The sequence below is a fragment of the Diceros bicornis genome, chromosome 2, assembly GCF_020826845.1.
Source record: "Diceros bicornis minor isolate mBicDic1 chromosome 2, mDicBic1.mat.cur, whole genome shotgun sequence".
Lineage (NCBI taxonomy): Eukaryota > Metazoa > Chordata > Mammalia > Perissodactyla > Rhinocerotidae > Diceros > Diceros bicornis.
Genome location: NC_080741.1, coordinates 45,870,247 through 45,896,305, shown reverse-complemented (window position 1 = coordinate 45,896,305; position 26,059 = coordinate 45,870,247). Strand labels below are relative to the sequence as shown.

At 44.8% G+C, this 26,059-nt stretch overlaps 1 long non-coding RNA gene across 3 annotated transcripts in view; it reads right to left on the bottom strand.

The window, feature by feature from the left end:
* The window catches only part of LOC131414845 (uncharacterized), a 72,165-nt gene that overhangs the window by 28,448 nt on the left and 17,658 nt on the right, over nucleotides 1-26,059 (bottom strand). For all 3 annotated transcript variants that reach the window (XR_009222244.1, XR_009222243.1, XR_009222245.1), the window contains exon 2: nucleotides 22,203-22,308. This is a non-coding gene — a long non-coding RNA (uncharacterized LOC131414845). The remainder of the gene's footprint in view (nucleotides 1-22,202; nucleotides 22,309-26,059) is intronic.

The window sequence follows — 26,059 nt, the reverse complement described above, 5'->3', positions numbered from 1 at the left end:
TTCTAAATGTAGGTGGAGGAAATATTTAAGACAATAATATTATAAACAGGGCAGGGTAAAAGGACGTAAAGGGAAGTAAGGTTTTTATATTTCACTCAAACTGGTAAAATGTTAATACCAATAGACTGTGGTAAGTTACACACATATATATACATGTACACATGCACACACACATATACATACATACATACTTATAATGTAATACCTAGACAAATGACTAAAAAAAATCTATACAAAGAGACACACTCCAAACACTAGAGATAAATCAAAATGGAATTCTAAAAAATGTTCAAGTAATCCACAGGAAGATAAGAAAAAGAAAACAGAGAAATTAAAAAAAAGAGAAAGAGTACAAACAGAAAAGAAAAATAAAATGGCCAACTCATGTGCCATCATATCAACAATTACATTAAATGTACATGATCTAAATACACCAATTAAAAGTCAGAGATGGCTGAGTGGATTAAAAAACATGACCCAACTATGTACTGTCTACAAGAAACTCACTTCAAATATAATGACAAAGGTAGATTAAAAGTAAAAGGATGGAAAAAGATATATCATGCAAGCATTAATCAAAAGCTAGCAGGAGTGGCTATACTGATATCAGATAAAGTAGGCTTCATAGCAAAGAAAATTACTAGAGACAGAGATAGATATTACATAACGATAGAAGGGTCAATCCATCAAGAAAACACAGCAAATCCTAAAAGTTTATACACCAAACAGAGCTGTAAATATGAGAACCAACAACTGATAGAAATGAAAGAAGAAACAGAGAAATCCACAATTATAGTTGGAAACTTCAATATCTCTATTTCAAAAGTTGATAGAAAAACTAGACAGGAAATCAGCAAGGATATAGAGGACCCCAACAACGTCACTGACTAACAGGATCTAATCAACATTTACAGACCACTCCACCCAACAATAGCAGAACACGTATTCTTTTCAAATGCCCATAGAACATATAGAAAGAAAGAATACCTAGAGCCAAACCTCAACAAACTAAAAAAAATTTGAAACCATACATAGTATGTCTCTGACCACAACGGAATCAAACTAGAAATAAATAACAAAAAGATAACTGAAAATTCTCCAAACATTTGGAAACTAAATGAAGGACTTCTAAGTGATCCATGGTTGAAAGAGGAAGTCCCAAGGGAAATAAAAGAAAATATATAGAACTGAATTAAAATGAAAATACAACATATCAAAATCTGTGAGACACTGCTAAAGCAATGCTAAGAGGAAATTTTATCACACTAAATGCTTATTTCAGAAAAGAAGACAAGTCCCAAATAATAATAATCTAAGCTCCTACCTCAAGAACTGAGAAAAAGAGCAAAATAAGCCCAAAGCAAGCAGAAGAAAGGATATAATAAAGAGCAGACACCAGTGAAATTGAAAATAGAACAATAAAGAAAATGAGAAACAAAAATCTGGTTCTTTGAAAAAGATCAAGAAAATTGACAAATCTCTAGCAAGACTGACAAAGCAAATAAGAAAGAAAACACAAATTACCGATATCATGAATTAAAACAGAGGCTATCACCACATACCCCAAAGACATGAAAAGCATAAGAAGAGATTACTATGAACTCTACACACATAAATGTGACAACTGAGATGAAATGGACCAATTCCTCAAAAAACCACAAACTACTACAAATTCACCCAATATGAAACAGGTAATTTGAATAGCCCTATAAACATTAAGGAAATCAAATTTGTAATTTAAAATCTCCCAAAAAAGAAATCTCCTGGCTCACATGGTTTTCTAGGAGAATTCTATTAAAGAAGAATTAACACCAATTGTATACATTCTCTTCCAGTAAACAGAAGAGGAGGAAACACTTCTCAACTTATCCTATGAAGCCAATATTATTCCAATACCCAAACCAGACAGGGACAGTATATAAAAGAAGACTAGAGATAATATCTGTCATAAAAATAGATTCAAAACTCCTTGACAAAACATTAGCAAGTAGAATTCAGCAATACATAAGAGGAATTATACACCATGACCAACTGGGGTTTATTCTAGGGATGCAAGCTGGTTCAATATTCAAATATCAATCAATGTAATCCACCATATTAACAAGCTAAAGAAGAAAATTACATGACCATATCAATTAATGCATAAAAAGCATTCAACAAAATTCAACACCCATTCATGATAAAAACACTCAGAAAAATAGGAATAGAGGGAAACTTGATAAAAAGCATCTACAAACTGTTATGTAGTTAATATTATACTTCACGGTGAAGTACTGAAAAATTTCCCCATAAAATGAGACAAGGCAAGGATGTCTGCTTTCACTAGTCCTGCTCATCATAGTACCGGAAGTTCTAGCCAGTGCAATAAGGCAAGAAAAAGAAATAAAAGGCATAAAGAACAAAAAGGAAGAAATAAAACTGTCTGGATAACATGAGATCACATAGAAAATCTCAACGAATCTAAACAAAACAAGTCCTAGAACTCATAAGGAAGTTCAGCAAGGTCACAGAATACTAGATAAATACAATAAACATACAAAAATCAATTGTATTTTTATATGCTAGTAATGAACACATGAATGCCAAATTTAAAAATACAATACAATTTACAATTGTTCAAAAAACAAAAAGAGAAATACATGTAAATCTAACAAAACTTGTACAGAACTTGGATGCTGAAAACTACAAAATGCTAATGAAAGAAATCAAAGATCTAAATAAATGGAGAGGCATACTGTGTTCATGGATTTGAAAACTCAACATAGTAAAGATATCAATTCTGCCCAAGTTGATACAGGTTTAACACAATTCTTAACAAAATCCCTCTATTTTGCAGATATAGACAAGATTATTCTAAAATTTTTATGTAAAGGCAAAGGTACTAGAATAGCTAAAATAATTTTGAGAAAGAATAGAGTAAGAGGAATCAATCTGCCTGATTTTAAGACTTATTATAGAGCTATAGTAACCAAGACTGGGTGGTATTGGCGAAGGGAGAGACACACAGATCAGTGGAAAGAATAGAGAACTCAGAAATAATGCCACATTATTGCCCAACTGATTTTTTTTTTTTTTTTTTTAAAGATTTTATTTATTCATTTTTTTCCCCCCAAAGCCCCAGTAGATAGTTGCATGTCATAGGTTCACATCCTTCTAGTTGCTGTACGTGGGACTCGGCCTCGGGTTGGACGGAGAAGTGGTGGCTCGGGGCACGCCCGGGATCCGAACCCGGGCCGCCAGCATCAGAGCGCACGCACTTAACCACCAAGCCACGGAGCCGGCCCTGCCCAACTGATTTTTGACAAATGTGCAAAAGTAATTCAGCGGAGGAAGGAAAGCCTTTTCAACAAATGGTGCTAGAACAATTGGACACCTACAGACAAAGTAAATGAACTTCAACTTAAATCTCACATCTTATACAAAAATTAGCTCAAAATGGATGACAGACAAATGTAAAATGCAAAACTTTAAAACTTAGAAAAAAACATAGGAGAATATCTTTGGGATCTGGGGCTAGGCAAAGGATCCTTAGATATGACATGACAACATAGAAAAACGTTGATAATTGGGCTTTAACAAAATAAAAATCTTTTGCTATACAGAATGGGAGAAAATATTCGGAAGCCACATATCTCACACAGCATTATTCTAGAATATATAAGGGACTCTCTAAACTCAATATTAAAATAACAAACAATCCAATTAGAAAATGGGCAAAAGACATGAACATACAGGCATTTCACTGAAGAGGCTATATGGATAGCAAATGAGCACATGAAAAAATTTCAACTAGGGAAATGTGAATTGAGACCATGATGAGATATCACTACACACCTATCAGATAATATGAAAAACAGTGACAGCACAAAATGCTGGAGAGGATGTGGAGAAATCTCTCATACATCGCCTATGGGCATGTAAAACAGTACAGCCGCTCTGGAAAATAGTTTGGCAGTTTCTTCAAAAAATAAACATACACGTGCTATTGAATCAGCAATTGTACTCCTAGGCATTTGTCCCAGAAAAATTAAAACTTATGTTCACATGAAAACTTGTACTCAATTGTTTATAGCAGCTTTACTTGTAATAGCCCCAAACTCAAAACAACCAAAATGGCTCTTTGTACATAAATGGTTAGACAAAGCGTGGTCCATCCATACCAAGGAGTACTACTCAGCAATAAAAAGGAAAAAACTACTGATACAACAACTTGGATGGATCTGAGGGGCATTATGCTGAGTAAAAAAAGCCAATTAGAAAAAGTCACATACTGTATGATTCCATTTATATACCATCTCAGAACGACAAAATTATAGTGGTGGAGAACATGATAGTGGTTGCTAGGGGTAGAGACGGTGAGGGGAGTGGGGTGTGTGTGACCATAAAGGAGCAGCACGAAGGAGATCTTTGTGGTGATGAACAGCTCTGTATCTCTATTGTGGTGACAGTTACACAGATCTACATATGAGATTCTGTATGGTTGGTTTTGATAATGTACTATAGTTATGTAAGATGTAACCACAGGGGGAAAGCTGGATAAAGGAGGCACAGGACCTCTCTCTATTATCTTTGCAACTTGCTGTGAATCTATAATTACTCTAAAATAAAAAGATTTTTGAAAAGTTACAAAAGCTTAGAATATAAGGTATCTGAGATCGGGGATCTTACTGATTCTATGGTGTTGTATCCTTAGCATCTAAACAGTGCTTCATCCCATAGTAGGTGCTCAATTAATATCTGGGAACTGGATGAATACTTATGTAATAGAGTCCCACTTTTGGTTTTTGTTCTTAAAGGCACATCATTAGAAATGGAGAACGTCTGGAAACATGAACACTACATGAACCGTGATTATTTCCCGAGATGGGACAGAGTTGGAGAGAGATGAGGTGGGGAAGAGGTGAAGAAAGGGAGATCTTATAAACAATGCAGAAATACACAAAGTAAAAAGGCTACGTTTTTCACTTATTTCTACCTCCATCATTCCAAAAGAGGATCTTCCTCATCTTAATGATTGTTAATAACTGCAATACAATACTGCTTATGCTAAAAAAAAAAAGCAAATATATACATATATAAGGGAATACCCTCGTGTCTTCATTCTACTGTCCTGAAAGAGAGGAACTGGAGGAGTCTTGTGGCGTAAACACAGAACAGTGAGTGAGTTACTGCAGCAACCAGCTCCCTGGGTGCGGAGTACTTTCCAGCTGTAGTATCTCTCTTTCTGCTTTCCAGGTTGTCTCTGAATAGACACTGGTCAACCTCAGGGTGGAAAATGCATGTTACATATGAAACAAGCCCAAAGTAGCTTTAAAAAGTTTTAAATTCTTAAAATAACTTGTAAAAATTATATTATATAAATCATATCTACCTATTTGCAAATCCTTCTCTCTTCCCACTTCCCCTTCCCTTCTGTCATGAAGCACAGTGCAAGCCGTTTTTAAAGCAACATCTTGAATGACAGTGGTCTTTCAACCAATTAATTGCCCTCTGCAGGTGGTGATGTAAATGCCCCTTGCCATTAGGAACAAGCACGGAGAAGTTATCTGTTATATTATTAATGTCCCTTTTACCTTCTGTTCTTCTGCTAGATCATGGCCTTGGATGTGCCTATTTTAGGGCAGCCTCGTACCCATGTACAAAAGGCCACAGCAGACGGTGAAACCTTAATTAATAACATTTAAATTTTACATTATATCATATAGTGCTTTAGGCTTTTCAGGGTGCCTTCACCGACTTTTCTTTGAAATCACATAATAGCCCTGTGAGGTAGGCAGTACAAAAACAATCTCAAGAAATGAAATATTAGACCTAACATTTCACGTTTAGACAGTGGATGAGTCAGAAACTGAACCAGAGATTTCTGCTCCCATTATACCATGCTTTTATGTGTTCTAGAAGGCATTCTGTTAGGGAAATAAACACATTATTTGCTACAGTCTTATAAAAAGGTATGCCTAATTGCCAGTGACGGCTGTTCCACTTTGTTCTTCCTGCTTCACATAATACCTCAACTGTACACCTGTTGTGCTTAAATGTAAATTTAAAAATTGGCAGATATTTATTAAAGACCCATTGTAATAACTTAGAGACCCAACATTCTAGTGGTGGAAAAGCTTAACTTACTTTCCAAAGAAATACTGCTGGGAGAATTCTAGAATAAAGGAATCTTCTGGCCCCCACAGCATCCTTGATTAAAAAAATATATACATAATCTTTTAAAAAACAAACCCAAAACACATCTTTGCTTTTAGAAAAAAATCTGGTGAAGTACAACAAAATAACTACAATGGAATTGTGAAGTCTTTGTCATCACTGTTAAAAGCCAACAGATTTACTAAGTTGGACAAAAAGTGTAAGGTCACATATGGCTTAAAGCTTTAAACCATCTTCTTGGTGAGAAACACAATTATTAGAGGTTGTGCCAGCTGTGGAAGGGAAATGGAGCTGCAAAATGAAATGCGTCAAAAAAAAAAAAAATCCATGGGAAAAGTATGAAAAACACGGAGATTCTACTAAATAAGTGGGGACTAGGACACAGGCAGGAATTATTCCGAATGAAACCTTTCCCAAAGCTGTCTGGGAGGTGCTCTGAGGTCAGTGGTTCTTGAACTTGGCTGCACAGTAGACTCACCTGGGCTGTTTGAAAAAGCACTGATGCCTGCACCCTTCCCCCAGAGACTCAATGTAATTGGCATGGGGCCAGTCTGGGAAGAGGGTTTCTAAAAGGCACCCTCCACTCAAGGTGTTCTCATTTGAGTCCCCTGAGCTCTAGATACTACACATCAAGGGGTGTTCTCCACATCCCTCCACCCTGAGCCTGGCCCTGAGGTTACTGAGACCTGGAGAGCCTGGAGGGTTGAGAACACGGGAGCTGGAGGGCGAGCCTTCCCAGGAGAGGGAAACGTGTTGTGGGGCATGTTGGGGAGCCCTGCATGCTCGCAGCTCCCTGAGGCTCAGCATGCCTCTTGTACCTCGGGGTTATAACTGGGTGACCCTGAGGCAAATTGGAAAACAGGAGGTGTCCCCTATATCTCGAGGGGGCCAGCTGCAGGGTGGGGAAATGAGCTAAAAGTGGGATCCTGATGGTCTCTTTTTAATTTTCAGCGGTCTCCTTTCATTTTCCTTTTCAAGAAAAACAAAGAAAATGATAGTCGACAGGGTTTAAGAACTCAATCTGGATTTGGGAAAATCAGCCTTATAGTTAATCTGCCAAGAACCACATTTTCCCACGTTCACCTGGCGAAAACATTTCCAACATCACAGCTTAAATACCTTTCTTTTAAAAATCAAGTGAATTAGGATTAAGAGAGGAAACCATCCCTTTCTCCTGCTACCATTGTGAGTGAATTCTGACACTTTTGGTCAAAGAAGCAAAAAATTGCACACCCCAAAAACGACATGGGGTACAGTTTGCTGAACGGAGCGGGAAAAGAAGGGAAAGACACATGGAGGAAGACAGTGAAACCATCACAGCTACCCACCAAAGGCGTTGGAAAAGGCTGCCTCCGGAGGAGATAAACCTGAAACTTTTCAGGCCTGGCCCAAGGGGAGCAGGAGATGAAGGCCAGAGACAGCCTGAAGCAAGAGCTGGGGAGTCACCTGAGATCAGCATCGTCTGACTTAACTATCTAAGAGGGAGAAATTAAGCTTTGGTTAGGACCTTCAAATACAAAGGCAGAAACCACCAAAGCTTCCATCTCCCTCATGCTTTTTCCCCTCCCCTCTTCTCTGGCAGTCATTAAGAAACAGACAATTAGAGAAACGGCGGTGGCATCAGCCTCTGCTCCTGATCGTCACCAATCCCGCTGGTGACCTGGGAGCTGCCCTCACTTCTGACTGGTTTAAGACCCACGGAACCCTCTAGAATCTGCCTTGCATCTCGAAGGTGATGTAGGCACTTCGCCACAGTTCATTTTCTCTCTTCCAATTAAATATTAGTGTTTTAGCTCTTTCCTCGATGCATTATTCATTGAGCATTAATCCCCTTAAAATTGGTCTTTGCAGGGAAACTTTGCTTTTTAAAAATCAGTATGTGTTTAATAAAGGGAGCTGGTCCCAGCTTTGCTGATGGGCGAGCGGCTTCATAAAGGCAAAGCCTTGGGCCTCCCTGCCTCTCTTCGCTTGTGCTGCCTGCCCCCATCCCTGCCACTCGGTGAAATACATTTTCTGCTTCTCTCGGCTAATAGACTCTCTTCAAAAATGGAAGTTAATCCTTGAGCAATGCAACGCTAAACCGCCCGGGGAAGAATTAAATATTTCAGAAGAGAACATGGTAAAAAATGGCAACTGCTATTTTAGATTCTTTGAAAATTTAAGTAGAAGAGCAAAAAATAGAAAGCAGCCTGTACTTGGTACAATGGATCTAAGTTCATTTTTGTGAGATTCTTAATAATGTGCAGGGAGACCACAAAAACAGCAACACGCTTGAACACAAAGAGGGCAGCTAGCCATTCCAGAAGGAGCATGGGTCCAAATTTCAGGGGGCCCAGAGACTGTTCCAATCCCTCAGGTGTGAAAAGAATTTGAAAACTGACCTATTTCCCTTCCCCTCACAGTAACGTGACAAAAGGCAAAACTTTCACTCTTGGGAGGAGTGGGCTCTGGAGTATGACGCCTTGAGTTGGGGTCCTGGCTCCCACAATTACCAGCCCCCTGGCTGTGGAGGTGGCTTGGCCCCACAGGGCCTCAGCTGACTCGCTGAAAAGTGGAGGCACCGGGCGAGCCTGCCGGTGGGGTAGGTGTGAGGGTTAAGTGTGCTGGTGCCGTGGGTCTCGGTGAGTGGTGAGCAATCAATACAGGCTGGATTATGATGATATAATAATGAAACGGACTTAACCTGGATACGTTTTTACTGCAGAAGTACAAAGAGAAAGCACTCTTTCCTCCGTGGACCGGGGAAAACGAGGTAATTGTAAAAATGCTGCAATCATTTTTCTACCCTGCACTTTTACAATCCAATTTATTGTTCTGCTCCTCACAGCTGCTTTCCAGAGCCCATAGACTGCAGTTAAAACATATTAGCTGGAGTCAGAATAGCAGGTTCGAGTATTTATGTATTTACGGCTCGCCTCAGAGAGGCACAAGTGATGTGACTTCAATTGTTTTAATTTGCTACGTCTTGTCTCCCTCTGCCTTGGGGCTCTGAAGGGACAGGAGCTCCCTGGCGCGGTGGGGCTCTGCACATGCGTGCACACAGCCAGCTGGGAGAGAGGGGGCTGCTGCAAGTGTGCCACCGGCCACTGTGTGGCTGTTCCACCCCGGAGGCTTGTGCCAGCCAGGCAGGCGCCTGTATAGGTCCCGAAAGCGCCTCCATCTCCAACACCATGCGGGGTGTGGGCTCGGCGCCCGATCTGGCCTGAAGACGCCTCAGTTCACTCACGGTAAGGGGCAGCTCTCACTGCTTCCAACCTTGGCAGTTTTGTTCCCCACGATGGGGAGGGGAGGCAGAAAGCCCAGGTAAGGAGCATGGCCTCTTGAGAGTGCCTGTTGGGGTCTCATTCCTTACTTTGCCTTGAGCAGGTCCCTTAGCCTCCCTGGGCTTCAGTTTCTCCATTGAAATGGAGATAAGAAAACCCACCTCTGAGTGTAAGGGGAGGAATTAAATGAGGACGCTTCCAGTGTGCTCAGCGGTTTAAGACGCTAGATGTCGGCTGTTATTAGTGGACTTAGACGTCCGCTGCTCCACGAGCCCAGGGGGCTACACAGCTCCAGGCCCTCAAATGCCCCCGCCTGACTGACACTCTTCACAGTCCTATGGGGGCCTCCCTGCTTCTACCTGCAATACCCCACCCCCAAAGTCTGCCTGTCTGAGTCCTGCTGCCTCGTTCCAGTCTTGTCTCAAACGCCACCTCCTTCACAAGGCCTCTCTGGTTCCAGCCGGCCAGCTCTCTCCGTCTTTCCTTCTCTGGCATATGGCATATGTTATAAAGCCACAGTGACGAGTGTCATGGATGGACATGTGTCGTCCCTGCCAGTGCCTTCGAGGCCCTAGACACAGGAGCTGTGTCTTATTTATCCGCCTGGCCTCTCCACTTCACCCCGTCCATGGCTTGTACTTAGTAAGTGTGCATGCTTTGGCTGAACTGTAAGTTTGCTCACCGGAACTAAATAACTTGGCTTTCAGAGATCCTCATGTCAGTTTTGTGTATTAGATGCCCAACTCAGATGTAAACGAACACACCGGATTCAGACCCTCCCAGAACCTGAGATAAGCCCTGCTGCTGAGGGCACCAAGGAAGGTGCCTAACCCCTCGGGGTCCCTGAAAAGGTGCGCCGTGGCACGGGGCAGGAACGGGACTTTTCACTGAAGGAATCTGCCTGGACAGAAGCCCTGGATGTAGATGTTTGTGGGGCACACAGGAGAGGGCACACAATGCCGAGTTCTATGCTGGCACCTGACCTTGTTAGTCTGCTATGGTCTAATTAAGGGGTTGTTCAAATTTGGGTCCCCTGAACTTCCCCTGAGCATCTCTGGTTAGGGCGGAAGCCCCTCAAGCTGGCTCTCACACTAGACAGCAGTGTCAGGAGCTTGGGTTCTGGAGCTGGGCAGGCCTGATACCACCATTCCCCACAGAGTGCCCCTGATCAAAGGTATTGATCCACGTATGTCCCAGTCTCCTCCTCTGTGAAGTGGGGAGAGTGACTGCACCCCCACCTCACAGAGGTGTCTGGCATGGCGATGAGCTACTGCATGTCACGTCTTGGTACAGTCCCTAGCATACAGTAAGTGCTCAACGATGCTCACTATTATTAGAATACTGCTGAAGTGAGGGCTTGATTCCACTTGGACTGAATGCAGTCTCCATAATCTAGTGTGAGCCAGAGATTAAAGGTGAACCTGTTTTGCTTGGTGAGTTTGAGCGGGTATGAAGAAATCAGGAAAGAGAACAGGAGGACTGGACCCAGGTATGTCTAGACCACGTATGCTGGCAAATGCTACTATCTGCTTTTTAAAAAGAAAGTTCAAGAAGAGGCAGTGGAACAGGGTGGGGGTGACGCTGGAGGGAGAAAGTTGAACGGGTTTTCTACCTCACTGACCTTAATTTTCAAAATAAACTGTCTCCTGACAATAACTACATCCCTAGCTCTCAGCTCATCACCCAAAGATTAGAACTAAATAATAATAGGTAACAAGTAAAAGGCGGGTCCCAGCTTAGAATCCTCAGGAGCTGAGAAGCCAGAAGGATGGATGCTGGTTGTCGTGGTATCAGCTAACTCTTAGCCAACGAGGCCCTAACTGAGGGTCTGAGAAATCACCATCCCCAAACACCCTGTGCTTTTCAAATCCAGTAGAACTGTAACAGTCCTCTTCAGTTAATGAGAGAAATGGACACGGGGGACCTGCCTTTCCTGAAATTTATTGGTGCAGTCAGAGGGGCAGGGAGGCAAGCCTTGCAGATAGCGGTGTTAAGGAAGCGTTTCAGGGAGCTCACGAACTATCTGTCCCCATCCATGGTTTCAGATCATCCCAAGAAGTTGAAGAAAACCACATTTAGTGTGTGCAGCGGGGCAAGGAGAGAGGGGAGGTGGTGAGAAAACATCTAGCATATGAACTAGAGGACCATTTCAAGAAGGAAAGCAGCAAACCTCATGGCTAATCTATTTACCGTGCCACTGCTATTAACAGGTAATTTACAATGTGCATGACAGGTTTTGCCTCCAGAAGTATCTGCTTTTAAGCCGTACACAGTGTGCACCAGTGGAGACCATCTCCTAGAGGAGCAGGACTTTACGTATTCAGAAGGGCAGCAGAGGGAGATGTGCTGGGGTAGAAGTGAGCTTGTTGCTTTGAAATGCACTTTTTTTTTTTTGTATCGATGTTTACCATCGGTTCTCAGACCTATAATCACCTAGCTGCTGCTGCTGTTTTTCCCCTCTAATTATTAGAAAAGGCCTTTCAGGACCTCGCTACTCACGTGGCTCCAGAGACGAACAGCACCTCACTGGGGAGCTAGTAGAAATGCAGATCCTCGGACCCACCCCTGACCTGCTGGGTTGGAATCTGCACTTAACAAGATTCCCGAGTGTGCACAAGAAAGCTTGAGGAGCCCTGCTCTAGGGCAAACCTTGCTAACGTGCAGATTCTGATGATTTGAAGACGAGTGGGAAACAGCCAGCTTCCCACCAGGCTATTTGTTCAAGAATATTCTTTTCAAGCACCAGTTGGGTCAGACTTTCAGGGAAAAGAAATTAGGGGCAGGAAGAGTTTGGAAATTCCGGTTTCTGCTAATTTCATAAAAGCAAATCATAGCATAGAAAGGTTCATAATTGCTAGGAGCTTAATATATTTTTTTCTCTTTAATTTTCCTGACCAGTGACACATCCTTGTGCTGGTTATTGGACTCCAACCCACCCCCTTCCCATCTTGGTTGCTCTCCAGTCATCTTCCACCTCCTCCCCTGATCATGGGAGTGCACAGTGGCTCAGGCTGCCAGGGCCCACCCCCTTCGGTTTTCACCTTTTCCGTTAACCTGCTGCTGCGTCTGCATCGTCTCCTGTCTCCCTCGCCCTACAGCTTGGCTGTGAGTATGCGATGTTTTTTGCTTGTCTCTCCAGATCCCCTCTCCTCCCTTTGTCACCCAGCTCTGGGATCTGGGAGGCTGACATGGTGGGGACTTTGTCAGTGGCTCCCTTCCCTCCCCGCAGGAAGGCTAGTGGAGTCAGGATATTGATGCCCTGGGCTCACCTCTGCCGGGTCCCTCTCCACGCCACTTTTCTGTCCGGGGTCTGGTTACAGCTCCCTGCTCTGGTCCCTGCAGGCCAGCTGCCACTGCTACCAGTCTGGGTCTGTGCCATCTCCGTGGCCCCCCTACCCCCTGTCCACACCTCTCTATACCATCCCTTGATTAAACTCCCCTGAAATAACCTAGCTTGAGGGTGCCATCTGTCTCTTCCTGGGGCCTGACCACTGACACACAGCTCTGCTACCCTGCACATCTCACATGCTTGAAGGTCCCCATGGCCTTCTAAAAAATAAATCCAGTGGTAGTTTCTTTCACCTTCATCCCCTTTCAGCTGCATCTGACAGACAGTTGTCCTTGGATTACTGACCCCCCAACACCTCATATTCAGAATGTCTGAAATAACTCATTTTGCTCCCCCCACCCCTCCAGGGGCATCGCCACTTGCCCCACCCAGGCTTCCACCCTGCCATCACTGCGCCCCGTCCCCCTTTGTTAGAGAGTCTCAGAATCGTCAAGCTGGGGGAGGCCTGAGACCTCCTGGTCCAACCTAACAGGGGCACTGAAGCTTGGTGAGCAATCTGCCCAAGGTTACCTGGCTGCTTTAGGATGTGGGTCCTCAGATGAAAAGTTCAGGCTCTTTCCATCCCCCGCTCCCCTTTCCTGATAGGGGTGCTTCAGAGTGACGTGCATACCTGCCCCGTCCATACCCTCTGACCATGCCCATCTCAAGTTCTTGATTTTCCCCAAACATCCTCTCATCAGCTCCTCGTCGGTTTCTCCATTCCACTCTCTCTAAGTCATTCCACCCACTGGGACAACTAAGTCATCTTAAAAATACCGTTTTGAACATATCATCCACCAGCTTCAAACTGCGCTTGGCTTCCCAGTGTGCACAAGCCCCTTGCTCTGGCACACAATATGGTGTCCCATCACCTTCCCAGCCCTAGGACAGCCTGCAGCCTCCTCTCACCTGTGGAAACAAATCCTCCACAGCGGCTCCAGAGTGTGTGCGCTGCCACCCAGCCCATCACGCCCTTTCTGCCCTCTGCTCTTGTTCGCCCTGTTGCCCAAGGTGAGGATCCGTCCCAATCCCGGCATCCTTCTAGAGTTCAGGACTGGCTCAGGAAACCCTAGGGGCCTCTCCCTTTCTCTCATTTCCTACAGTCCCTTATTTTCTGTCCCATTTATCATTAAACAATTAATCATGTCCTACTTCTGGCTGCCTTGATCAGCTACAAAAGATACATGTTTAACTCTTCAGCTGCTCCTGCCTAACCGCCCCAACCAGACCCAAAGTGCTCTGGAGACGTGACTACGTATTCTGTGTATCTCTACATCTCTCTCAGCATCTAGCAGAGTGCGATACAAATGGAAGGCGCTGGAAAGACAGAGTATGACCCTCCATTTCATGACAGAGGCATTTATGAATAAAAGATGGTAAAGGCCTTTCTGGGGGTCTCTGAGTGCCCTGTGAACCAGAGAAGGTACAATGACAGTCATTCCAACCTCTGTTGTCCTCCAACCCGTCTAAAACGAGGTTCCCAATTTCTGGTTTCTGTTTCCTATATAAATCTGGCGTCATTACAACTGATTAAATATATTGTAAATTCTATTTAAGTATCTGTTACAACTTACAGATGTTTTTCTCCAAAGATGCTGAAATGTTTCTATATTCTGACCCTGATGTGAGAGCAGTAACACCACCCTGCTCAGGTGCAAGTCCCCATCACATGTTGCCTGGCAAGTTACATTTACTTTCCAATTGGCTGCCTCCCCTTACCCTCGCCCAGTCTAAACCACTTTCCCCACTGCTGCAAAAAGATTTTAAAAAAGCAAAGTAGATCATGTCATTCTCTATCACTCTGATCTTTCAGGTCCTTAAGGCCATCCCCCCTGCTGTCCCCTGTCTGGATAGTTCGCCCCTCCCCACAACTCCTGCTCAGTCCCCCTCCACCTAGCAGCCTCATTAACCCATCCTTTGGGTTTTTACCTAAATGTCACTTAATACCTGTCTACAGGCCCTCCTGCCCACAAGACATAAACTAAGAGGCAGAGATTTGGGTGTGATTGTCTCTGCATCTGGTATTTCCTGAACATAGTAGGTCCTCAAAGTGTCAGTTTCACTTTACTCACGATAAAACTGTAACACGGTGGAATTCAGAGTGAGGTGAGCCATTCAAAGGGGTTTACTCCCTGATATGCCAAAAAGCTTCATTCTTGTCTCAAATTAATCTGAGCTATAGTACCCAGAAAAACCTGCTCTGTCCCTGCCGTGGAATCCTTGGCTGGTGAGGAGGGGACAGGCTGAGTGAGGGTTCTTGGCACCCATAGTGGCAGCAGACACATCTCCTCAGGCTCTTCACTGGGTACAGCTAACTGCTGAGTGGTCTTGAAGAAGTTACTCCAGTATCAGGTCTTGGTTTTCCTCCTTTGTTTTTTATTGTACAAACATATATATAACATGAATTTTACTATTTTAACCATTTTTAAGTGCATAGTTCTGTGGCATTAAGTACATTCACATTACCGAGCAACCATCACCACCATTCATCTCCAGAAACTTTTCATCTTCCCAAACTGAAACTCTGTGCCCGTTAAACACTAACTCTCCCTCTCCACCCAGCCCCTGGCAACCCCTATTCTACTTTCTGTTTCTATGAATTTGACTACTCTAGGAACCTCATACAAGACGAATCATACAGTATTTGTCCTTTTGTGACAAGTTCAGCATAATGTCCTCAAGGTTCATCCATGTTGTAGAATGTGTCAGAATTTCCTTCCTTTTTAAGGCTGAATAATATTCCACTGTATGGATGTACCACATTTTGCTTATCCATTCACTTGTCCATGGATACTTGAGTTGCTTCCACTTTTTGGTTGTCCCTCTTGTACAATAGGTTTAATTTTAATCTTCCTCAAAAGATTAAAGACAAACAAGCCCCCAGCCAACTGGAGCAAGTGCTGCTGATGCCCTGCCCACATCTCTTTGGCACTTCTGATGCCACTCAAGTCTTCTGGCCCCCAAGCCTGGATTCTCTCTGCCTGAGGCTATCTCGGCCTGCAGAGGTCAGGCGGGAAGTGCTCGTACCTTCACAGCCCCAGAAGCAGCCCTCAACCAATGACCATGGACGCTGGTGGGTGAATGTCCCACCCAGCTCCCTCACCCCTCAGTGGCTGTAGTTACCTACACTTGAATGAATGTCCGCTGTCCTGGCTCCCTTCCCTTGCCTCTCTCCCTTCACCTCTCCCCTAACCAGCATTGCATGAGCTCATCTCCCAGATAAACCATTTGTACTTGAATCCTCTTTCAGTGTCTGCTTCTGAGACAATCTAAACTAAGGCCTGCACCAAGCTCACTTGTGCATGGAGGTGACAACGGAGGAGGAGATGGAGATACAATGCGTACTCTGCGGACTGAGAACCCCATTATTCATCCACAGCAGCCACGACCCCCGCCCTGCCATCCAGTAGGCTGCAGGGCAGCCATCTCAGTAGGTGGATCCTGACCTAAATCGCCTGGAAAGCCTCCTAGAAAACTAGTGGAGGACCCTTTCCGACTGCTGCAGCTCACGATGGCAGCTGTAGGCTCCTGCTGAGACAAGCCAAGTCACCCTTCTGGATCATGGCTGGCCTCCCCTACCCAACATTCCAGGCAGTGTCTCCCCACGCAGGGTGACATCACAGCTATTCCAAGGCCACTGCCTTGAGGGGCAGTCAGGCACTAAGAGAATCTTGTTCCTGCAGACACACGCCCCTCTTCCTTTGAGGGTTCTGTCAGCCACTCTGTGCAAATGCAAGGGCACATCGTGTCTCACTGTGTTTAGGCACCAGGGGGAGAAGCAAACTGGGTAGACTTAGCCAGGCCCAGCCTGCACCAGCCTCCCCCACCACAGGTGCAGAGGACCGATTTTTACGGTGAGTCCTCGAGGCCTCCCAGCCACCTTCGTTTCTCTTTTCTGTGACAAGTCCCATTCTGCCATGCTAACCCTTTCCTGCAAATTGCAGAAGATCCAATGACTTAGCCACACAGCTCTGGTAATATCAGAAAGGCAAGAGCTGTGGGACTTTTGCAGACGTCCTTCACACCCATCTGCAGTCGCCATGTCACCGTAAGTTGACTTCATGTCATTAATGAGGTCGTGGATCATGTTAATCTTTGTCCTGATTCGGTGTCTAGCATTCGGAGGGTGACCACTTTTCCCCAATTCACCTGAAAATCCTCAGCTGGGATGGACCTGCAATGGTTGCAGGGCTGGCAGCTGATTTGTTTAAGAAACCATCATTGATTATAAAATGGCGCTTACCTAAATTCCATGAAGCCACTCACGACTTATTCCAACCTGCCCCCCAAGGCTAGGAATAATACCCATTCATTCAACAAATATTTATAGAATACCTTCTCTCTGACACATGGTGCTGGGGTCTGTGAGCACACAAAGAAGCTGGAGACAGGGAGGGACCTGCCCTCCAGAGCCTCCAGTTTAGTAACAGGCAGACCGGCCGTGACCCAACGACAAGCACGGATAATGTGTCTGCAGCTACTGCAACTGCTTCACATCTATTACCTTGTTTAATCCCCTCGGCAGCCGTTTGAGGAAGGTATTATTATTATGCTCACAACACAGAGCGAGGAAACTGAACCTCACTGCGTCAAGGTCAGCTGGCTATCAAGTGGTAAGCCAGGAGCCTTCCAGATCGTAGGCCCCAGCGCCCACACACCCAACCACCGTGCCACACAAACTCCCCATGGTCACCGTGCTCTGCATCTGTCGTCTCCCTTTCTGAGCCTCGGAACAAAGCTGTCTCACTGTCTCACTGTCACAGGGCATCCACATGGAAAAACAAACGTCTCCTCACCCTTCTGAATATGCCAAGCTCCGCTGACCCCTGTTCAGAGCATTTTTGCATGAATAATGGCTCAAGTCAGGGTTTTGATGGGGAAAAACAAACCACGACCATCTTACGAAACATTAATCAGGGTGTCTAGGGCTCTGAGTTTTGATGGAGGTTTTCCCCGCCTCTGAGGGCGGCCTCAGACAAGGCCCTGCCATCTTGCTTTCATGAGTCACTGAAATAGCCTGCACCCCATCTCCTTTGCCAGGTTATAAATGTTTTAAAGTGCAATGATTGCAATAGAATATGGCACATGTGTAGAGAAGTATTCATGCATGTACGCATGCACACACACACGCCTTCCATTCGGATTGTTTTAACACAAAGAATCTACATATCCCTTATCTTATGGCAGAAAAGACATGGACATTCATGCCAAGCACTGTGTTGGGTACTCAGAGTGATGCAAGGAACTCTGACTTGAGGTTCTCAGAGTCTAATGAGAAAGAAAGACCATCAAGGAATTCACTTTAAGACACTTTGCTAAGAGTGCTTGTTGCATAGAGAAAGGAGCCTCTGACCCTGCCAGGAGTGGGGTGGGGCAACTGAGAATCAGAGGAGACTGGTAGCTGGGTCTTGAACACTAACTTGGAATAATTTATAGTTAAAAAAATAGTATGCAAGGTAATGAGTTGATGAGGAAGGGATATTTCCTAGTCAGAAATGTGGCGACAGGAGCTCAGGGTGTGAGCTGTGGAGCTAGGAGGCCTAGATTTGGACCCTTGCCCCTCTTGCTGGGCCTGGGACCTTGAGCAATTCCTTCATGTGTCTCCTTTCCTGTAGAACATGACTGTGCACACTATCTCATGTAATCCTCACTACAAAGAGCTTAGCCCCCCCAGTACCTGTTCACTCACCTGCTTATTAAAATGGTTCATGGACACAGTAGACACTACTTGTTTTCTACCACGACTGTCACTTTGTCTAGAGAAGATTTGGAAGTGCCCCTAATTCAAAGTCTCAGAGTTCTGCAGGGTCCTTGCCTCCTGAACTAGGCCTTGAGACGTGAATAAAATATGACCCTTTGGTTTTTATGCACAACTGCCCATGCTCCCTGGCAGAATAACAAATGAGAATACATAATAGCTGACATGCTACCATGAAGGGGCAGAAAAAATTCGTCAGGATCCAGGAGAGCACAGGAAAAGTACACCTTCCGTTAACTTTAGGGGCCTGTTATTTAAATGGTCAGGTCTTTCGCAGGAGGTAGCATGGGGTGCAATGGGGTGGGGAGCTTGGCTTGAAGGAAAAGGAAATTTCCACCAAACTGATGGTTAACTGTAGAGAACTACAGAGAACCACGAAGAGAAGCACACATTTCAGAAAACAATTCACAAATAAATTGCCCATCAACACAGCTCCAAGTCCACAGCAAACTCCTCTTCAAAACAGCAAAGGAAAGGAGCAAGGGAAATTTATAATCTCTTTTCCTGGGCATATATCAGCCTATGTTTTTGACAAGCAGTAATGGAAAATAAGTTTCCTGTATGCTTCTATTCTCCTTGCTATTGGTTCTCTAACCTGCTTCCTGCCCCTCCCTGCTCTGGCAACATTCCATCTATTTTGTGATCCTGACATGTCTAGTGACCTAGACTTGCATGAGGCTTGCTTAGAATTTTAACTACAGTTCTCTTCACTTTTCATCGCTTATAAGTTCCTCCAGTTTTCCTGGTCTCTGGTCCTCTGGACTGGAAGACCCTAGAATGCAGCACTATGAATGAGCAGCAACATTGACTATGGTGGGACCAAGGACCAGAACCATCTTCCAGACAGGCTTTCACAAAAGGAACTGAGGGGAGAACAACAGGGAAGATACAGTAGAATAACCACGGTTTCAAAGGCAGTGAATTCGAGGCTCCTAGGAGGTACTTTAATAAAACCTATAGAAAAATGGTGACATAGGAGATCCCAGCTGTCTGTCCTCTGACAAAGGTCAACAATTAGACAGCTGTCCATGAACAAAACACCTCTGGGAGAGCTCTAGAGTTCATTTAAGAAATTTTAGCAGTGCAGTGGAACAGAAAATCTGAGACTAACCTCACAAGAAGAGAAAGAAGACAGTTTCATTTTGCCTGCATCATGCCATTCCCCCATCCAGCACTGTTCAGCGCCAAGAGGAACTTCCAGCTAGAAAGAGCTCCCCTTGCCAGAAAAGGAAGAGTGGAGTGAGTGACCAGCTTCTCCAACCTTTTGGGGCTCTGCGCAAAGGTCCTGCTTCAGTTTCACCCTAGGAGGTACTTCACAGAACAGTGCTGCTCAAAATTTAATGTACGTATGAATTACCTGCAGGTTCTGATTCAGCAGGTCAGGGGTGGAGCCTCAAATTCTGTGTTTCTAACAAGTCCCCATGGATCACACTTTGCACGGCAAGATTCTAGATAACCTAATTCAACCATCTCATTTTCAGATGAAGACACTGAGGTCCAGAGTGTGAGGGATGACTTGGGGAAGAAAGGTCAAAGTAAGAAATGAGTTGAGTCTAAAATCTGGGTCTGTGATTCCTGGCCTAGAGCCCTTTCAAAAGAATCCTTTAAATAGCCACGGAAACGACAGGGGTGAGGGGCTCACCCTCCCCTCATATTCAGTCCTGGGTAGCATTTTACTTGGAGATGTCACTTGGTTTTGAATCCTAGTAAGTGAAAGCCCAAAGCGGGAAATATCAAGTTCAGAATAACTGACTTCTCTGTGCTGAACCTATTTCTTAATTGGGGCTCACTGAGTTCTGGGGTGGTGCCTAACACAGCCCCAGCTCACGGAGGAGACGAGGCAGTGAACACCAGCACACTCATCAGGCCAAGTCAAGCAACTCCTTACTCTGGAAGACCAATCCCTGAGCCGCTAAACGAGAGACAAGGCAACTTGGTAACGGGTGTCACTGACTCCAATTTTGCAATCCCTTCTGAATTTCAGCCCTTTGCTCACATTCTTACACATAATGAAAAGAGAAACTGGACTTTTAACCATGGTGATTGGCTGGAAAAAGTGACACTTGCGCTAATAATAAACATGCGCTTGTTAACGCTTTACTGTGTCACCTGCCTTTTGCTCAGGTCTCCTGGTGCTTCATAAACCCTTACTCATTCATCATTTGGAGGCCTGAGGCTTCTGCTCACTCCCGCAGCAAAGAGAGGCAGCTCACTCCTGGCCTGGGGGACCTTTCCCAGGCTCCTGAGTTAATAGGTTTCTCAGAGGGAAGAGGGACAAGGAATTACCCATGGCCTGGTTGGAGAAGCAAGGTACTGACTAAATAATTTCCTATCAATCCAACTGCTTGCCACGTCAGAGCCTGGCTTCCGTCTTAATCTTGCTCAGCTTTTTTCTGACTGTGTTATCTCAGGGAAATCAAATTTTCTGAGCCTCAGTTTCCTCGACATAAAACCTTAAGAGTAGCTGTCAGCATTCTAGATAATAATATGTAAGAAAAAATACCTGGCCGTATGCTTACACACATAGGTACTCAAAGGTAGCTATTATCTGTATCAGAGCACACAGTAAGCATGGTCGCCATGTGTGACTGTGTAGGTTGTTAACTGTACAAAGACTACAGACAAGGAGGCGAATGGGGATGAAGTCCATCCTGGGCTCTACAGGCCAAGCCTTGTCTCCTGTGTGGCCTGCAGCTGCCCAGAAAGAAGGGTCCCTGTTTTTAATTTGCATAAAGGGTATATGGCAACTCTGAGGGCAATCCCAGCGTATTGAAAGTTAAAGTTATGTTTGTGCTGAAACTTCTCTGAAAGAGAGTGAAAAACGATCACTTAACTAAGTAACTTGCAGATAATTACACAGCTTAAAAAAAAAGCCAGTTTTGCCTTTAGCCTGGAGATTCTGATTCAGTAGGTCTGGGGAGAGGCCTTGGAATCTGTACTTGTAGACGACATCCTGGGTGTTGTTTGCACACACTAAGGTTCGAGAACCACTGTGATGTGTCTGGTCTCCTTGGCCCAGGCCTGGGCTCCCAAGAGCCAAAAGCAGGTCAAACAAACAAACAGGAGATAATCTCCAGCAGGTCAAGTGTAAATCCCAGGGTTAAAAATCCAGAAATACCCCCTGTGTCTTGTTAACAAGAGCTTCAGTCAGCTAGGACCTCCCCACAGTTGGGGCAGAGAGAGGCTGGGGCACGGAAGGGGACGCATGGCAGAGGGGGCAGCTTGGGAGGTGGCTGGGTCTCTGACAAGTGGCCTCCGACGCGCACTAATGATAGGAAAGAGGTTGGCCACCGAAGGCAATTACAGAGGAAGAGACGTTGCACAAGCCGGCAAGTCGGGGGAGTGCAGGGGGATCTTATTATCTCTCTGTCTTGCTTAATAGGAGTTAATAGTTGGAAGGGAATAAAAGAATGGTGTGTGAAGTTTAGTGCCAATACAGTCTAATACGCATACTATGTTTTTATTTCAAAGAGGATAAAGGCCCAAATTTTATACTGAAAACAAATGTTAAAAATTAATTATAAAGAAGACACCAGAGGGCCTCGAGCGTGTTCCCTGGGTGACTGATTAAATGCCTGCCTCATTTAGACTGGTATAAACCCAATCTCTTGGAAGAAGGCCAAAACTATTTGCCAACGTCCACAGAGACTCTCCAAGAAAATGATCCCAGTGCCAGGAAAGAGAAAAACATACTCACCACTGCTGCCCGGAGCCAGCCACCGCCACAGCATGGAATCCAGTCATGGGCAGGAAAGCTGAATGATTCTGCAAGGTCAACGTGGGTCGAGAGCATCCTTCATCACCTGAAATTGATCATCCATGAACCACACAAATGAGGCTGCTCAGGCCTGTGATCAAGTGGCCTGAGGAGTTCCTTCTCTCAGCCTGGAGGGGATGCAGGGCTTTTTTTTAACCCCTGGATTTTGTTTGGTTTTAGAGAATATCTTCCCAATTCTCAGAATGCGCAAGCTCTAATTGAAAATTTTAGAGCTAGGAAGTAAGCCAATGACTCCATTATCTTGTGAATTTTAAAATTACATTCTAATGGCAAGATAACATTTTCCTTGTTAAAAGTAAAACTGCAAGATTACCAAAAATACTGACATCCCTCTTCAACACTCCCCACCCCCAAACCCTAATTCTTTCTTTTTGCCCCAAAGGTAACCGCTGTTAGCAGTCCAGTGTGGGCCCTCTCAGACCCACAGAGAACATAAACACACAGAGCTGTTTTGTGTAGTATTTTTCCACTGGTGATATCACACTGGGCATATTTTTCTGCAACTTGCATTTTTCATTAAATGATAGGTCTTGGAAATTGATTCATGTTGGTACATATGCTAACCACGGCATAATATTCCAAAATATGGATACAATTACTCCATGTTCAACAGAAAAAAATGTCCATGTTTCTTATGCTGATATTTAGGGCTGTTCATAATAAGGTCCCAAGCTACAATTTCTACTTTATTTCCCACAGGTCCCCCCTCCACTTCCAAGCAAACTACACACAAACCAGAGGAACCATCTGCAGTTTCCCACAAGGGAGGAACGGCCTTTCAATGGAGGACTATCTGCAGCATGAGTTCCTCCCCATCTTTTAAGGTCAGCTCCCAGCAGGCAGTCATCACGCCCTCCTGGAGACTTCCAGTCTACTTTACCCCTTGTGTACCGCCCTCACCACTTCTGCTGGGCATTCAAGTAATTAACGGACAATTCTCACTGTCCCATTCTGAGCTCTTTGAGGGTAGGAGTGTGGACCAGGGATGTAGTAGGTGCTCAACAAATTTTCGTTGAATTAAAAAAATAGAAACAAAGTCTTACTGATTTTCTACACTGTTATGGGAGGAGGAGTAAAAGTTCAGCTAGAAGTTGGACTATGGATACAACACTTTCCTTCATTCTATCATACGTCCTTCCTTCCTTCCTTCCATCCATCCATCCACCCACCCATGCATCCTCCTTTGCTTCCATCTTTCCTTCTATGCATCTTTCCATCCACGCATCCTTCCCCTTCCTCCATCCTTTCTCTATGGTGGCGGCCATGAAAATGTGCCCTTTGGATCTCTGACTGCAAGGAGCTTATTGACTGACCTGCATTGTGAAGTCGGCATGGGTTAATTCATAAGAAGCATGAGATGGTGCCTGCTGTGTAGGTGTTTGGCACCCCCTTGGTCACTGTGGAAGTGTGACTGAAGTGATAATAATGGTTAATGGGTTTGCTGGGCCTCTTCTCTGAGCCATGTCCCAAGGGTGCACCATCTCCTGGAGTTCCCACACGATGGTAGATGGCCTTCCACTTTTCATGGTGCTTTCATTTTATCCTACTATGACCTGGGTTTGATAATTCCTATTTTAGAGTTAAAGGAAGTGACTGCCTGGAGAGACCAGTGGTTAGCCTAAAGGGCACAGGTGGTGCCCACATGAGCCTTTGGGCCCTCAGACCTCTATGAGCTCCTCCAGCCTGAGGCAATGGAGGCCAAATGGCAGTCGCGGCCAAAGAGTCACTAGAACAAAACTGGTTTCATGATTTCTCTCAACTCGGTCTGGCTGTCTCCTGTCCAGGAATGTACCCCTTGGCCCAGATGGATTTTTCTTTTAAACTAGACTATGCCACTCAGGAAAGATGGGTTCCTACCCTCCTTTGAATTCTCTTGATTCTGGAATTCCACAGCTTCCTTCGGTACTCTCTTTCAGTTCTAGATGAGCGTTTGCGGCCCCAGCCAGTCTCACGCTGCAGCTCCCTCTCTCCCTTTCCGAGTCTCAGCCTGAAGAGCATTTCCCGATCTCCAAGGCCTTAGCCCTCCTATAGCCCCGACGTACCTCAGGTCTTACACTTGATGCAGCCACCTCCTTCCCGGAGGAAAGTGAGCACCTGGAGGGCCAAAGGCAGGGATGGGTCCGTCACAAAGGGGGTTCAAGATTGTGTGCAGGGGGGCCAGCTCTAAAGTTGGGCTGCAAGTGCTCTTATGAGTCAGCTAAAAAAGTAGATCCGGGGGGCTGGCCCGGTGGCATAGCAATTAATTTCGCACGCTCTGCTTCGGCGGCCCGGGATTTGCGGGCCAGGATCCCCGGCGCAGACCAACGCACTGCAAGCCGTGCTGTGGCGGCGTCCCATATAAAGTAGAAGAGGATGGGCACGGATGTTAGCCCAGGGCCAATCTTCCTCAGCAAAAAGAAGAGGATTGGCATTCGACGTTAGCTCAGGGCTAATCTTCCTCACAAGGGGAAAAAAAAAAAGCAGATCCGGTAAAGCAATGGCCGGCCCACTCTGGGCTGTCACACCCAAGACTATTCTGCTCATCTCTTTCCTCTTAGCTTCCCATGCCTCCCAGAAGTGACCCCCTCTCTCAGACGATGGTGACTGCCCCACGGGTGTCCGCCAACCCTTCCAGGCTCTGCAGGTAGACGGTGTCCAGTATCCCATTTCTCAATTTCCCCCACGTTCACTTTTGGGAAACTGGCGTTTAAAATCATTCCTATTTTTCAGCATCCTATCAGCCATTTTTCTGGCTGGTTGCTTTCTGTTTTCTGCATTTCCACTCATGTCCCCTGTGTCAGGGACCCTGTCCCCACTGCTCACATGCCCCCTTGTGCCCCCCACCTCTGCTCCTTCTAATTCCCTTACTGCCTCCCACACACACGTGCCCTGTCTCAGACCTCTGTTCTCATCTCGTCCAAGCAGACAGGCCCCCGTGTCCAGTGCAGGGCTGCCTGTCCGGATGGCAGTCCTCATCCTGACTGTGACGGCCTGGCCCGAGATCCAGCTGAGCCCCTCGGCAGTTCTCAACACACCATCAGTTTTCAGGGATGCTGTCAGCTTATTTTGGCAAACAAGCACTTGAGAGCCAGCTTGGGAGATATTGGGCAGGAACCAGCAGTTTGAAAGGATTGAAATAAACAAGACCTACCCAAAGTGTTTTAGCTGATGGAACTGGCGAATAGAGAGGGGAGGTCTAGATATGGAAAGAAAAACTAATTTTCATCAATTTTTGTTTTTCACACTCCAATAAATGAGCATTGGGTGCTGGCAATGACAATAGTAACAATACAAAAAGAATGAAGGTTAAACTAGTAAATTTAATTTTTAAAGTCAGACGAATATTAACTATATTCCTGTTTTAAAATCTAGGAGAGAATCTGAAATCTGAAAGCAGTCATTTGTGGTGCTTTCCAAAGAAAAGGGTAAAGAAAGCTTTGTTTTTTAACAGAAGAAGTAAAATTCCCCAAAAGGGTTAATTTATTAACTCTTCTAATTTTTATTTCAAGTATAGAAAAACACAAAAAAGTTACTCTGATCTTGATGTGGAAAAAATAAATTATTTTCAAGTTTGTTTTGCCTTTCAGATTGCTGCATAAGCCCCTAAATAATTTATCAGGTGTAAGGGGTGGCGTCTACCACCACACTAACACCCAGGACAAGTCCCACGCCCGCTGTTTATTTTATTCTTCTTTGAGAAGACTAAGACATCACATATTCCCCAGAGGAGGAAAAGGTGACAGTTACATTTTGCCCTTGCCCCTCCATCATTATCATTCCAAAATGATTGCGTTCTA